Source organism: Oratosquilla oratoria, chromosome 29 (genome assembly GCF_046742065.1).
Source record: "Oratosquilla oratoria isolate Oo_2021 chromosome 29, ASM4674206v1, whole genome shotgun sequence".
NCBI classification, from domain to species: Eukaryota; Metazoa; Arthropoda; class Malacostraca; order Stomatopoda; family Squillidae; genus Oratosquilla; species Oratosquilla oratoria.
In genome coordinates, this window is record NC_134805.1 from 19,290,928 (window position 1) to 19,305,581 (window position 14,654).

The following is a 14,654-nucleotide window of genomic DNA, read 5'->3' on the forward strand; positions in this document are numbered from 1 at the left end:
CGGTCAGCGGACTCGAATCCAGACACCACGGGACGCGAGATGACCACTATAGCAGCCAGGACCTTCTTCCATCACGGTAGGGGGTCTCGGTCCGTCGAGGGTCCTTTCAGTCCAAGGTCCTGGCAGCTACTGCCTGAGAAAAATCTTCGGAAGGCATGACACCGCGTTTATTGGGATTAGACAAAGAAAATGTGGAATTGCAAAAATATTATAAAAACATAAGAATGAAGGAGACTGCAAGAGACCATAAGGCCTACATTATGGTGCCAAGGACAACAAACCTCGCCCGGTTGGTGACAGCAACACATCTCTCTCCATCCGGATCGTAACCCTCTACATAAGTATGACCTGACCTTGAGGTTGACCTTACGAGGTCACTCAAGGGCAGAGGCCATCATGCACAAGTTGAAACTCGACTCGGATGCTGTTAACGGTAAACATCCCGTAGTAACCGTTTTCGACTTGAGGCCGCCGTCAGAATATCTCTGACATTGACCTTGGCCTTACAAGGTCGCCTCTTTTTTTTTTTTTTTTTTTTTTTTTTTTTTTAATGAAACCATGACAGAGAAGTGGGAAAAGGATCACTCTGGTATTGGCAAATAAAGAAAATATTAAATATGAAATAAAATATATATTTTTGTTTATCTTGACCATGGGCTTCACCCAAGTACTCTCAACATTTAAGAGGATTTTATTGGGATCACAGTCCACCTTGTTTGAAAGATTTATGTTGTTAAGTCTGTATTTTTAAGATATTTATAACAGGAAGATAAAGAAGTTCGAACGAAAATACACATGAACGCTCATACACGCATGCACACACGCACACACACACACACACACACACTTGCTTGCTTGCTTATAGTAATCCGTCGCTGACGACGATGACGTTGCACCATGCCTAGAAGTGGTATTACGCCAGATGAACTCGCTGGTGGCTGTGGAGTCCGATTCTCGATTTGCATATACGGCCGCAGGTATCACAGGGAAAGTTGCCCTCTGCCTGATTGTGCCGCATGTCTTTGCCGTCTTCGATGTTCTGCCCGATCGTTGTAGGTGGAAGTGAGAGTATCTAAGCCGTTTTGGCATGTAGAACGCCATTCTCTCCGATCGGCAGCAACATTTTCAATGGTGGTGGGTTCGATGCCACATTTTTTCAGCGTTGTTTTCAGCTAGTCCTTGTGTCGTTTACGTGGGCCCCCAGGATGGCGTCTGCCCTCAGCAAGTTCTCCATAGAGAACTTTACGTGGGAGTCTCTCTTCTGGCATGCGGATGGTATGCCCCAGCCACCGTAGTTGACGACGTTGGGTTAAGACTGTTTCCAGTGGGTCCATTTGTGTGCGTCGACGGATTTCACTGTGAGGTACCTTGTGCCACCATTTTAGACCCAGTATGCGCTGTAAGCAGTTGGTGTGAAAGGCCTCCAGCTTTTTCAAATGGCGTCTATAAGGCACCCATGACTCACTGCCATACAGAAGGATGGAGAGACAGATTGCCTTATACACCGAAACCTTGGTGGTGGTGGTGAGGTTGCGGTTCAAGAACACTCTGTGTGATAGTCTACCAAAAGCTGCTGCTGCCAAACCAATGCGGCGTTGGACTTCGCTTGTCAGGTCACAGGAGTCAGTGAGCACTGAGCCGAGGTAGGTAAACTCTTGAGTGTTTTTCAGAGGTTGTTGATTAATAGTGAATTCCGGAGGCTCTACTTGTTCAGACACACACACACACACACACACACACACACACACACACACACACACACACACACACACACACACACACACACACACACAAATAAACACACACACACACAAATAAACACACACACACACACACACACACACACACACAAACACACACACACACACACACACACACACACACACACACACACACAAACAAACAAACAACTACACAAACATACATAAACACATACAAACACATACAAGCGCGCGTGCTCACACACACACACACACAAACACACACACACGCACGCGGAAGCACATACAAGCGCGAGTGCACACATACACACGCAAGCACACTCTCTCTCTCTCTCTCTCTCTCTCTCTCTCTCTCTCTCTCTCTCTCTCTCTCTCTCTCTCTCACACACACACACACACACACACACACAGACACACACACACACACACACGCACGCACGCAAGCACATGTAACCACTCGTGCACACACACACACACACAAACGCGCACACACACACACACACACACACACACACACACACACACACACACACAAGGAGAAAGAAACAGGTGGGTGGTTTGTGTGTGGACCTAACATAAAAAATACTTGATAAGTTAGCACACTAAAGATAACTGGAAACTGAAGTTTAAAAGTGGAAGTAACCACATTGATAGAGTGGATCGGGGGGGAGGGAGGGAGGGAGGGAGAAATTGAAATTTGATTCTTGGAGAGCTTTCGGAGTGGAAGAAAATGATACGTGGGGGTCCCACTGAAATTGGCAACGACCACGGTCTTTGTCTACACAGATGAATCCACACAAGGAATTGGCAGATGTTTACAGTGAACGACCAAATCATTTTGGGCAGAGGATTCGAACCCGCTGCGGGTTCGAATCCTCTGCGCGACTTTCAGGGAGATTGATTGATGTCGCTGTTTACTAGCAAATTTCTCATATAGTTACGTTGGCGATAAGCGTGAAAGGGATTCGTTCTGATCCTTACCCCTCCCACGAGTGCGATTCATCATAGTGTGAAATGGGGGTTATATGGGGAAGCAGTTAGCGCCCTCCCCAATCTCGATAGCCAGATAGGCTATGAGTTCCCATGATTTTATATCGTCGGTGGTCGAGTGGTGTAAGGCGGGTGTCATGGAGCCTCTCTTGGGTCCAGACGCAGCGGGTTCGAATTTTCTGCGCGACTGTCAGGGAGATTGTCTGATTGATGTCGCTGTTTACTAGCGAATTTCTCATATATATATATATATATGTATATATATGTATATATATATATATATATATATATATATTCTATTCATGGTAAATTAGTTACCTAACTGTAAGCTAAATATTACATAGGAAAATGTATCATGTATTCGACAAGAAAAAAATTATGTTAATGTTTGGAGAACTTTTTCGTAGGTCAAGACATCGACACACACACACACACGTTCACAAAGGTATACACACGAATGTATATCCAAACACACACACGAAAACATTCATACTAGCGCACTAACGCGTGCTGTAACGCGTGCACAAGCTCACCCTCACTCATGTGTTGCCAAAGGAGATTATTTGTCCTCTTTCACGATGTGAGCAAGTCACAAGACTGATAAAAGATAAAGATCCCCCAACACAGGAGATGTGAGTCACAGATAAGTGTATCTCCACTTTCTGTTTCTGGTGTGACCTTCCGTTGTCGTCACTTTAGTAATATGACGGGTTGTTACTGATTTTTTACACACGCACACACACACACACACACACACACACACACACACACACACACACACACACACAACCTCGTGGCGCGGTGGTTAGAGTTCTCGCCTGCCATTACGACGGTTCGGGATCAATTCCCGCCTAGGGCTGAAATGATTTCAGTATCGCTGCGTTGCGGGTTGTTACTCCAGCTCTCGTAGGCGGGGAGTTGGGTGCGTGTGTGCGTGTAAGGTCACAGTATTACCCATAGATCGGTCATGCGAGCTCTGAGCTCTCATTCGGGAGGTTAATAACTGTCGATCACGAGTCCAACATGTGATCCAAGACCATGGTGATGGTGAATCACACACACACACACACACAGACACACACACACACATACACAGCTATGCACCTCCTGACTTAGACTTGTCATCTTAACTTCAGCTACTTGGCTATGGCTAGCGATCGTTAAATTTTATGTGTTGCTATCTGGAAAACTACAAATTCTGTGATTGATATTTGCACCTCTCATATATTTTGTTTGTATTTTTCTTCTTGTTTCTTCTTGTTTGTGTGTAATCTATCATTGTATGCTCATTCTTAATTAACATCTGTGTGTGTCTTTCTCGATTCTTGAAATAATGTGTTGTGTTTAACTGTGACATTATTTATAATATTTTATGCCAACCCTTATTATTATTATTAAAAAAAATCACTCCATATTCACCTGTTCATTTTTCTCTGTTGTTCTCTAATATTTGCGTGTGTGTGTGTGTGACTCACCATGGTCTTGGATCACGTGCTGGACTCGTGAACGACAGCTATTACCCTCCCGGAAGAGAGCTCAGAGCTCGTATATGACCGATCTATGGGTATTGCTGTGACATAACATGCACACACGCACCCAACTCCCTGCCCACGAGAGTTGAAGTAACGACTCGCAGCACAGCGATACTGAAATTATTCAATCCCTGGTTGGGATTCGAACCCGGACCGCCGTACTGGCGGCCGGGAACTCTACCACTACGCCACGAGTCGTGTGTGTGTGTGTGTGTGTGTTTACTTTATTTAATTGTATTATAGTTTATATGATTAGCGTTATAATTGCAGGGTAGGTGCTTCTAGTGATAAAACTTAAACTTAGATTTGCTTAAGTTATTTGACTATACCCGGTTATTTTTCATGTTATTGCGCGGATCGTTGTGTCTACGGAAAGCTGTATTTCTCAATATATTTAACAAAAAAATCAATTCTTGTACTATTTGTTTTTATTCTCCATGGTCTTGAATGAGGTGTTCGACTCGAGATCAACAGCTATTACCTTACCGGATGAGAGTTTAGAGCATGTGATCTGTGTGTGTGCGTGTGTGTATACATTAGTACACGCACACACACTAGCTATTAATCACGATGGTCTTGGATCATTCGTTGGACTCTCAGATAAGAGCTCACAGCTCTTTGCACAAGAGATTGGGCAGTCAGTCCTAGAAAATTGTTTTCTCTAAGACGGAAATGCATTGCTTAGACGGTTTGAGATCATTACTGATTAATATGCCGATATCCTTTTCACTATCCTCTTTTGTTAATGAATTTATAAATAACTTGTAGTCGTATTTAATGTTATTTTTACCCATGTGCATAACCTTACATTTACTTGTGTTAAATTTCATAAACTACTTTTCAGACTATTGCAGTAGTTTATCTAAGTCTTCTTGAATATCTAATTGGTTTAAGTGATCATTTGCCATTCCTCAGTTTTGTATCATCAGCAAATTTGGAGACAACAGATTTCAATCCGTGATCTATATCGTAAATACTATGAATAAAAGTGGCTCAAGAACGGAACCCTGAGGAACTCCACTCGTAACATTTTTCCATGTAGAAAATTTGCTATTTAGAACAACTGTTTATGATCGTTTAACAAATTACTAGCCCAGCTTAATAGGCTACTACTAACTGCGTGTGAAGCTAATTTATTAAGTAGTTTTTCGTGCGGGACGGTATCAAAAGCCCTCACAAAGTCCGGATATATTAAATCTATATTGTTTCTTTTGTCAGGATTTGAAACGACTGTAGAATTCGAATAGGTTAGTCACGCAAGAACATTTCCGTCTGAATCCAAGCTGGCTATCATTTATGAAACGTTTTCTAAAAGTTGTTCGATAGCATCTCTGATGATAGTTTCCATAATTTTCCAACGATTGAAATTAATCTTATAGGCCTGCAGCTCGTTGATTTCTTTTTCTCACCTTTTTAGAATATGGGGGTAACGTTTGCTAACTTCCATTCTCTTGAGAGATCACCGGATATGATTGATTTTTTTTTAATATCTAATGGAATAACAATCTCGTTTTTAATTTCCTTTAAGATTCTTGGAGACCAACCCTCAGGCCCTGGTGTTTTATTAACTTGGATTTTTTCTCTACATATTTATTTTATTTTATTTATTTATTTATTTTTATTATTATTTTTTTTTTAGTAGTAGTAGTAGTAGTGCGTGAGTTTCCCCTAGATTTATCACAGGCTTCAGTTAGATCTTCACTCTGGGATGTTTCGTCTACGAATATTGAGCTAAAGTAGTGGTTTAAAACATCACACAATCTTTCATTCGAATATTCAAGTTGACGGTCAGCATATGATAATAGGTCAATGTGATTCCTGATCATCTTTTTATCTCTAACGTAACCATAGAATCCTTTGGGATTCTCTTTGGATTTATCATCGGTGTTCATTTCGTATTGTCGCTCTTTTCGGTTTTTTTTTTTTTTTTTTTTTTTTTTTTTTTTTTTGTTTTTTTTTTTTTTTTTTTTTTTTTTTTTTTAAATCCTTCTGTATTGTCACAGCTTTGATAGTCGTTAGATGCCCCAGAAGACTTGTATTTCTTGCAACCCTGTCTCTTTTTAGCAATACTTTTCAGTTTCTTTGTCAAGCCATTATGGGCGAACATGATTTGGGGGGAGGCACATACGCACATTCTGTGTATGTGTTGTGTGCACGCGCGTGTGTGTTCCACATATGTTCTGAGTGTGTACGTGTGCGCGCATTTATTAAGACAAGTGCTTTTCGACGCAGAGTCCGAATGTGGGCGTTGTTTTTCCGTAGACATCTACTCCCGGTTGTTCCAATACATGCTATAACTTTTACGCGTCACTTTACACTATGCAATGGCCTTCAGTGGTCGTTATTTATTAAGTTTATGAATCTGAAATTAAACCTTCAGGTTCACAGATCTCCTAAATGAAACCCTCTGGCTTTGACCAGAATTAGATATTTTAACGTTACGCTGAACTTTAAGAGCTAATTTATTAAGACAAGCGAAATACCAGAGTGCTTTTCGACGCAGAATCCGAATGTGGGCGTATTTTTTCCGTAGACATTTGCTCCCTTGTTCCTATACAGACCTTCTAACAAAAATAGACGTCCCTTTACACTATGCAGTGGCCTTCAGTGGTCGTTATTTATTAAGTTTATGAATCTGAAATTAAACCTTCAGGTTCACAGATCTCCTAAATGAAACCCTCTGGTTTTAATCAGAATAAGATATTTTAATGTTACGCTGAACCAGGGTTTCCCAAACTTTTTCAGGCTGGCGCCCCCTTGGCTTCTAGAATAGACTCCTAGCGCCCCCTACCCCATGAACACATGTGAGCTTTCTTTTTGAAGTGAAAACAACAATATTATAAACAAAATATGTATTTAAAAAAACAATGATATAGTACACAAGCTCGACTTTGTCGGCTCGTAAACATTTAATTTGATCTTCACAATTACCCTTAATAATCACATGCAAAAAAATTTTTTAAATTGAAAACAATATTAAACACAAAATTTGCTTTTCAAAAATAAATTAATCTAATTATCCTTTTTTTTTTTGGTCTTCACAATTACCCTTAATTTACACATGCGACTTTTTTTTATTTTATTTGAAAACAACAATATTAAACACAAAATTTGTTTTTCAAAAATATTTTTTTTTTATTAAACCATTTTATTTGGTCTTCACAGTTACTTTCAATAAACACAGACAAGCATATTTTTTTTCAAATTGAAAGCAACAATATTAAACACAAAATATATTTTTCAAAAACAAATAAACCATTTTATTTGGTCTTCACAATTACCCCCAATACAAACATGCGAGCATTTTTTTTTATTGAAAACAACAGCATTAAACACAAAATATGTTTTTCAAAAATAATATTTAATTTAATGAACAATTTTATTTAATTACCCAAATACACAATTTCACAATTACTGCTAATGGGATGGGTGTACTTGGTGTAGGTATATTAGTTTCTCCACATCTGGTTGGAACTCACTTAGAAGAAGACGTAGATCCCCACGTTCGGTAATTCTAAGTCTGTTCCTTTGCTTGGAAAGAAGAAAGGCAACTGCACTGAAGCCCCGTTCTACCAAATATGACGTTGGAAAAGCAATAAGATATATCTTCACCTTCTTCAATAATACTGGATAGTCAGAGATCTTTTTTTGTAGCCAAAAGTCTTGATACGATTTCTTGAACTTCGGACTTAGCTCAATGTCGTTTTGGATTGCAATTGATTCTTCCTCTGCCTCTCTTGTTTCTTCACTGCTGACATCTAAGAATGGATTGATTACCCAGTCTGGTATTTTTACCAATAAAAGATCCTGAAATCTTTCAGACATGTCTCTTTGCAACTCTTCTAGGTGAGAGCAATACACTTGAAGGTCATCATCTGATATACTCTTTTCTTTATCCAATTCACAGAGGCTTGGAAACTGGTAGAGTTCATGACGGCTTAAGTTTCGTTTGAATAACTTACACTTAGACAGGAAGGTGGAGATAGCAGATTTGACTTTGATAAGGTTGACATCATATCCTTGCAACTGCAAATTAACTTCATTGAATTTTGTGAATATATCTGACAAATAAGCAATGTCATTTTTGATGTTTTTAGATCATCACAGAGCCCACTATTAGACTCTTGGAAAAATTCTACAACTGTATCAAACAAAGAATAGAAACGTTTCAGGCAGTTTCCCTTTGACAGCCATCTAACTTCTGTGTGTAGCAATAAACGTTCAAACTCTTCATCATTATCAATGCAAAGCTGTCGAAACAGTCTGGAATTGAGAGAATGTGCCTTGATCTTATTTACTGCTGTGATAACAATATTCATTGATTTGTGAAGTCGACCACTTAGGTCTTTTGCTACCAGATGCTGCCTGTGGATTACACAATGCACCGTAAGAACACCAGGTACGGCTTTTTTTCAAGAAACTGATGAAGCCACGATGACGACCTATCATGGATAAATTAGCTCTTAAGGTTTAGCGGCTAAACTTTAAGAGCTAATTTATTAAGACAAGCGAAGTACGAGTGTGTTTTTCGACGCAGAGTCCGAATGTGGGCGTTGTTGTCCCGTAGACTTGGACTCCCAGTTGTTCCCATATAGGCTATAACTTCTAACAAAAATATACGTCTTTTTACACTATGCAGTGGCCATCATTGTTCGTCATTTATTAAGGTTATGAATCTGAAATTAAACCCTCAGGCTCACAGATCCCCTAAATGAAATCCTCTGGCTTTTACCAGAATAAGATATTTTAACGTTACGCTGAACTTTAACCCATTCAACTCCGATGACAAGATGTCTTGTCATTTGGTCAAATAAAACAAAAAATCATAAAACACCAAAATGTTTGATCAAACACCAGAAAAATATGACGTCAGTCCTCGCTTCGCTGCGAGCGAAGCGAGGACTGACGTCATATTTTTCTGGTGTTTGATCAAACATTTTGGTGTTTTATGATTTTTTGTTTTATTTGACCAAATGACAAGACATCTTGTCATCGGAGTTGAATGGGTTAAGAGTTAATCGGGGCTGTTAGTATTATAGAATTGTCTGGCGCTAAACAGAACAGCAAGGCTTTATGGACTAAAGACTCAAGAGGAGGATCGTTGGCGGAGGCCCAGGGGGTCGCGGGGAAACGGGGCTCGGTTGAGTTTAGACCTCCTCCTCCCTAAACCCACGGTTTACTTAATTCTATTTTAATCATTCTTTATATTTTCCCAGTCCGAATGGTATATATTTAGTTATATTGAGCTTCCTAAATGCTCTGGGTTTGCTTCTGTGGGCACGTGCTTGTCGCGTCATGTGTATACAGGATGAACCGAATTAGTATGCAAGGCACCTCTGTTCTGAGAAGGTGATGCAACTTTTCCAGGGAAAGGGCGTGGATTTAGGAGGCCTCCTCCACCTCCCCAACCACCACCACCACCACCAGCAGCACCCCATTCTCAGAAATATGCAACCGTTACGCTGAAGACGCTGCCCACATCCACCATAGGAAGAGACTGCATTCCTCGACTTCATTAACAGATCGACGTCTTCCGTTTGTTAGAAATAATTCAGTTAAGATGAAAATTAGATTATAAAGTGTTTTGTCACATCATATTATTATTATTATTATTATTATTATTATTATTATTTAAATATAAGAACACAAGTACACTAAACGGGTTCAACAAATTCGTCTTGTAATGAGAAAACAAGGAAATGCAAAGAAGCGATGACGTCATTCCTCGTTGGCCAATTAGAAGATCAGGTGACCTACACGTCATTCATGATTTTCGTGGAGTATGGTATGATGCACAAAAATTGTACAATCTGTTTTCACGTTGTCTGCTGTGCTTGAATCGAAGGCACTTTTTATTATTTTATTATTATCATCATTATTATTATCATTTTATTTATTTATTATTTTTACCATGAAAAAAACAGATCTAGATTGCGGATCTTTCCATAAATCCCCCTGGGAAGAAATGTCTGTGTATTAATGTAAGACTTATATTCATGTATACATGTGTTTGTATGCAATTCAGAACTATGTGTGTGTGTGTATGTGTGTGTGTGTGTGTGTGTGTGTGTGCGCGCGCGCGTGCGTGGGAACCACAACCAGAACTGAAACACTTGAGTAAGCAAACAGAGGTCCACTCCTTTATAACACCCTAGTGATATGTCTGAGGGATCCAAATAACCGTAGCGTAGAGAAAATTCAAAAAGGACCTGGATGGATTTCTCTGTACATTACCGAACCAACAAAATTCTGCCCCTATCACTACCCCCTGGTCGAGAGCAATAGCATCATCGCCCAGCTGTCTCTGACAAAGGCAGACGGAATTTACTAGTGGCGGCGCATTATCATGGCCACGGGCAGCAGTCTATCTACTGCCTGAACTATAATCCACGCGAAACCATAGATGTGCGTGTGTGATTCACCAATGTCTTGGATCACGTGTTGAACTCGTGATCGACAGCTATTTCCCTCCTGGAAGAGAGCTCAGAGCTCATATATGACCGATCTATGGGTAATGCTGTGACCTTACCACGCCCACGAGAGTTGGAGTAACGACTCGAAACGCAGCGATACTGAAATTATTTCAGCCCTGGGCGGGATTCTAACCCGGACCTCCATAGTGGCAGACGAGAACTCTACCAACTGCGCCACGACATCTCGTATGCTAAATTTTTAAAATTCATATTGCTATAATAAAATTCAATAATGTTAACTTTGTCTTTTGTAACCGTACAATAGATTAGTGGGATTGCGGTTATACCATGAGGACCACATTGGGGGTCGCCTGAAGAATAAGGTTGGGATGGATGGGGATGACAGGTGGTAATGGACATGGAACTGCCTAGTGCAGGCCTTATGGTCTCTTGCAGTCTCCTTCATTCTTATGTTCTTATGAAACGCTGCTGTAACAGGACGACAGTTTCTGGTAGACTGACCCAGTCTGGTGGAACTGAGAGAGAGACTCTCGTCAGTAGTCCCGATGTCTCGGTGAGGACGAATTATTCTGAATCTCGCCGATATACTTCGACAAGAGGCTCGTTACCCCTGAACGTGATACACTCGCGTTTATAGAAAAAGCTAACATTTTGAATAAATAATTTTCACTTTTTAATGTGTTTGTTCTGGTTATTTTCGCTAGTTCACCCCTTTTTTTTATTTTTTTTTTATCATACCGAACTATTAATTTTGATGTAAAAAATTTCGACCTACCATCTTTGCCGCATTGAGCGTTTTCTAGCGGCGCCATATGACTTCGATATTGCGGCGCCGGAGAAAAAAATAAATTACTCATTCGAATTTTTTCCCTGCTAATGCTGGGAATGTCGGTCTAAACCCTTCCTCCCTTTCTCCCCCCCCCCCTCTATCTATCTGTGTGTGTTCTCGCGTTTGTGCGTACATTTGTACGTACGTCTTGTGTGCATGCATTGGCATGTTTAAGAGGCAAGTGTGATTCACAGTGGTCTTTGGATAACGTGTTGGACTCGTGATCGACAGCTATTTACCTCCCGGAAGAGAGCTCAGAGCTCGTATATGACCAATCCATGGGTAATGCTGTGACCTTACACGCACACACACCCCGAACTCCCCGCCCACGTGTTAGAGTAACAACCCGCAGCGCAGCGAATCTGAAATTATTTCAGCCCTGGGCGGGATACGAACCCGGACCTCCATAGTGGCAGCCGGGAACTCTACCAACTGTGCCACAAGTTGTATGTAATCACCACTGTGTGTGTACGTCTCTCTGTGTTCGTGTGTGTGTGTGTGTGCGCGTGTGTGTGTATGTATGTTCGCTTTTGTGCGTACATTCGTACGTGCGTATCGTGAGCATGCATTGGCATGTTCAATTTGTACGTGCGTGTGTGTGTGTGTGTGTGTGTGTGTGTGTGTGTGTGTGTGTGTGTGCGCGCGCGCGCGGGGCGTTATTCATTCTGGTCTTGCATCATTTATTAGACTTGTGAGCGCCAGCTATCACCTTCCCGGATGAGAGTTCTTGCTTATGAAGACTGGTCTGTGGGCAGTGTTGTAACCTTACGTCCCCTTACACACACACACACACACACACACACATATATATATATTATATATATATATATACATATATATATATATATATACATATATATATATATATATATATATATATATATATATATATATATATATATATGATCTGGTTTAATGTCACAGACTCCCCCTATCGGGAGGCAAGGAGGCAAGGCCCCTCACAGAAGGCTACGTAGCGTGAAATATAATGAACCATGGTTCATCGTCGCTGGTGGCAGGATTCGAACCACCATCCTCTCAACTTCGCCGTAAGTAACGACGCCCTAATCCGCTCAGCCAGCGAACTTCCTTTATTTAGAATATGTATGTGCCCTGACAAGACGATCATGGATTCTCTTGGAAACTGTGTTCAAGGTGCTCGATTTATATGAACACCATATTAAAGCATATTTGTAGACAACGGGTAACAAAATAATGCCTCTGCGTATTTTAACCACTCCCATCCTCCTGTTATGTATTAACGACCATTAAACGACGACAGAAATCCACGAAAACGACCGATAACACGACTCTCACCCGTCCGGCCCTAGTGAGCGAGCCGCGTGTTCAGAGGACAACACCGAACCTCTTGCATGCTGTGACGTCGCCTCGGTTGAACGAAAACGCCTAGATTCAACCAGAAGAAAAGACTTAAAGAAGGTCGTCGTTTGCCTAAGGGCCTTCCTCAGATCTCGCACCAGAATGAAATCGTGTGCCGTTCGCCAGAAATAAGTAATACGAAGGACGCAACCGTGATGAAGGAATTGAAGAGTGCTCGCGTGGTGGCAACGGAGTGAGGACGGACGGGGATGCGACGAACATCTACATGGTACGTCCTTGGTAGTGACCACGGTCGAATTTTGGGTCAAGTGTCTAAAGCAAGAAAATGTTGTCAACAGAAGGTTACAAAAAAAACTATTAATCGTTTCTTTGTCAACTTTATCATATCTGGATTGAATGAAAGCTTTCTTGTGCAATTTATCCTGTGGGTTGTGTGTGTTAGAGTTGTCACCACTGAAACACACATACACGCGCGCGCGCACACAATTCACTAGTATACTGTGATGTCACACAACTAAAAGATTTGGATAGCAGTTGGTGGTCAAACGCTTCCTACATACTAGATAGTATGATGTTCCAGTCCTATATACACTTTGCTGACAAGATACAGGCTTCGTGGCCTGGATTCTAGTTTTGGTCGCGGCAGCTACATACATACATATACCGAGGCTTTTTCCCCCTTACCAGGGAGGTAGCCAAAAAGGAAAAGGCATAAAATCATTCCCACCCATTCCATCCCCGAAAACACTCCACACCCCTCTACCCTCCCTCCCATCTTAGCACCTCCTAGATGACGGGTCATCCCTGCACCCTGTCCACTGCCCTGGGTCAGAAGCAGTGTCGCAAGACACAGCACATCCACAGCAAGGCCGCTTCATTAAATTGGCGTCCCCCCATATAAAGGAGAGGACGGGGAGAAATCCCTTCGGGCTGCGTCAAAATTTTGCTCACACACACTACCTCACCCCCCATTCCCCCGTCCATTCCACCTCATGCTACTATAGTTATTCGTGTGTGTATGTGTGTGTAAGCGCGTGTGTATGTTCACCATACCTAACGTCGTGTATCTGTGTGTGTATATATATGTGTTCGTGTAGGTGTGTGTGTGTGTGTGTGCTGCGCTCATGTTTAGATAAGTATAGATGTAGATCAGTTAGAAGTATATAAAGTCTTGTATACATGAAACCGTGTCTAAGGGCTAAAAGAAACACTCAGACGACTAAACGGCAATCTTGCATATTATTACTCCAGAAAAAAATGGTAGTTGAGGTATGGTAATCCCCCCGAATGGAAGAGTGAGGCTCTCACTGGCTGAATGAAATGTTCTGGTGTTGACAGAGATGATTATGTAAAATCGAACGACAGTGGATTGCGGTGTTTGCTGGATTTCATCATTCTGTCTGGACAGTGTAAAGACGAGGCTACTATGAGAATAAACACCGTGTGAGATCGAAACCTTTATTGGTACGACGTTTCGCTTGTTACAGCTTTTTCAATCACAGACATGGCAAACACTCTGAGAATATATAGGCCAACGGGGAAGGAACTGGGAGAGGTGATCAGGGAGGGGTGGGTGGTAGGTGGAGGGGCGGAGGGGGTGTGTGTGAGAAGGGGGACGGGTGGGACTTGGTGGAGATAAAGGAGGACATTTGGGACAGTTTGTTGAAGTGGACTAAGGGGGACATTTCATATATTTGTATAATGCGGGTAACAGATGAATGATAGGAGGGGCGATGTTAAACATGCCTCTGTTCTGCTCAATGGTTTTGAAGCTTTGAATGGCGGCCGCTTCGAGGCATTTCCTCCT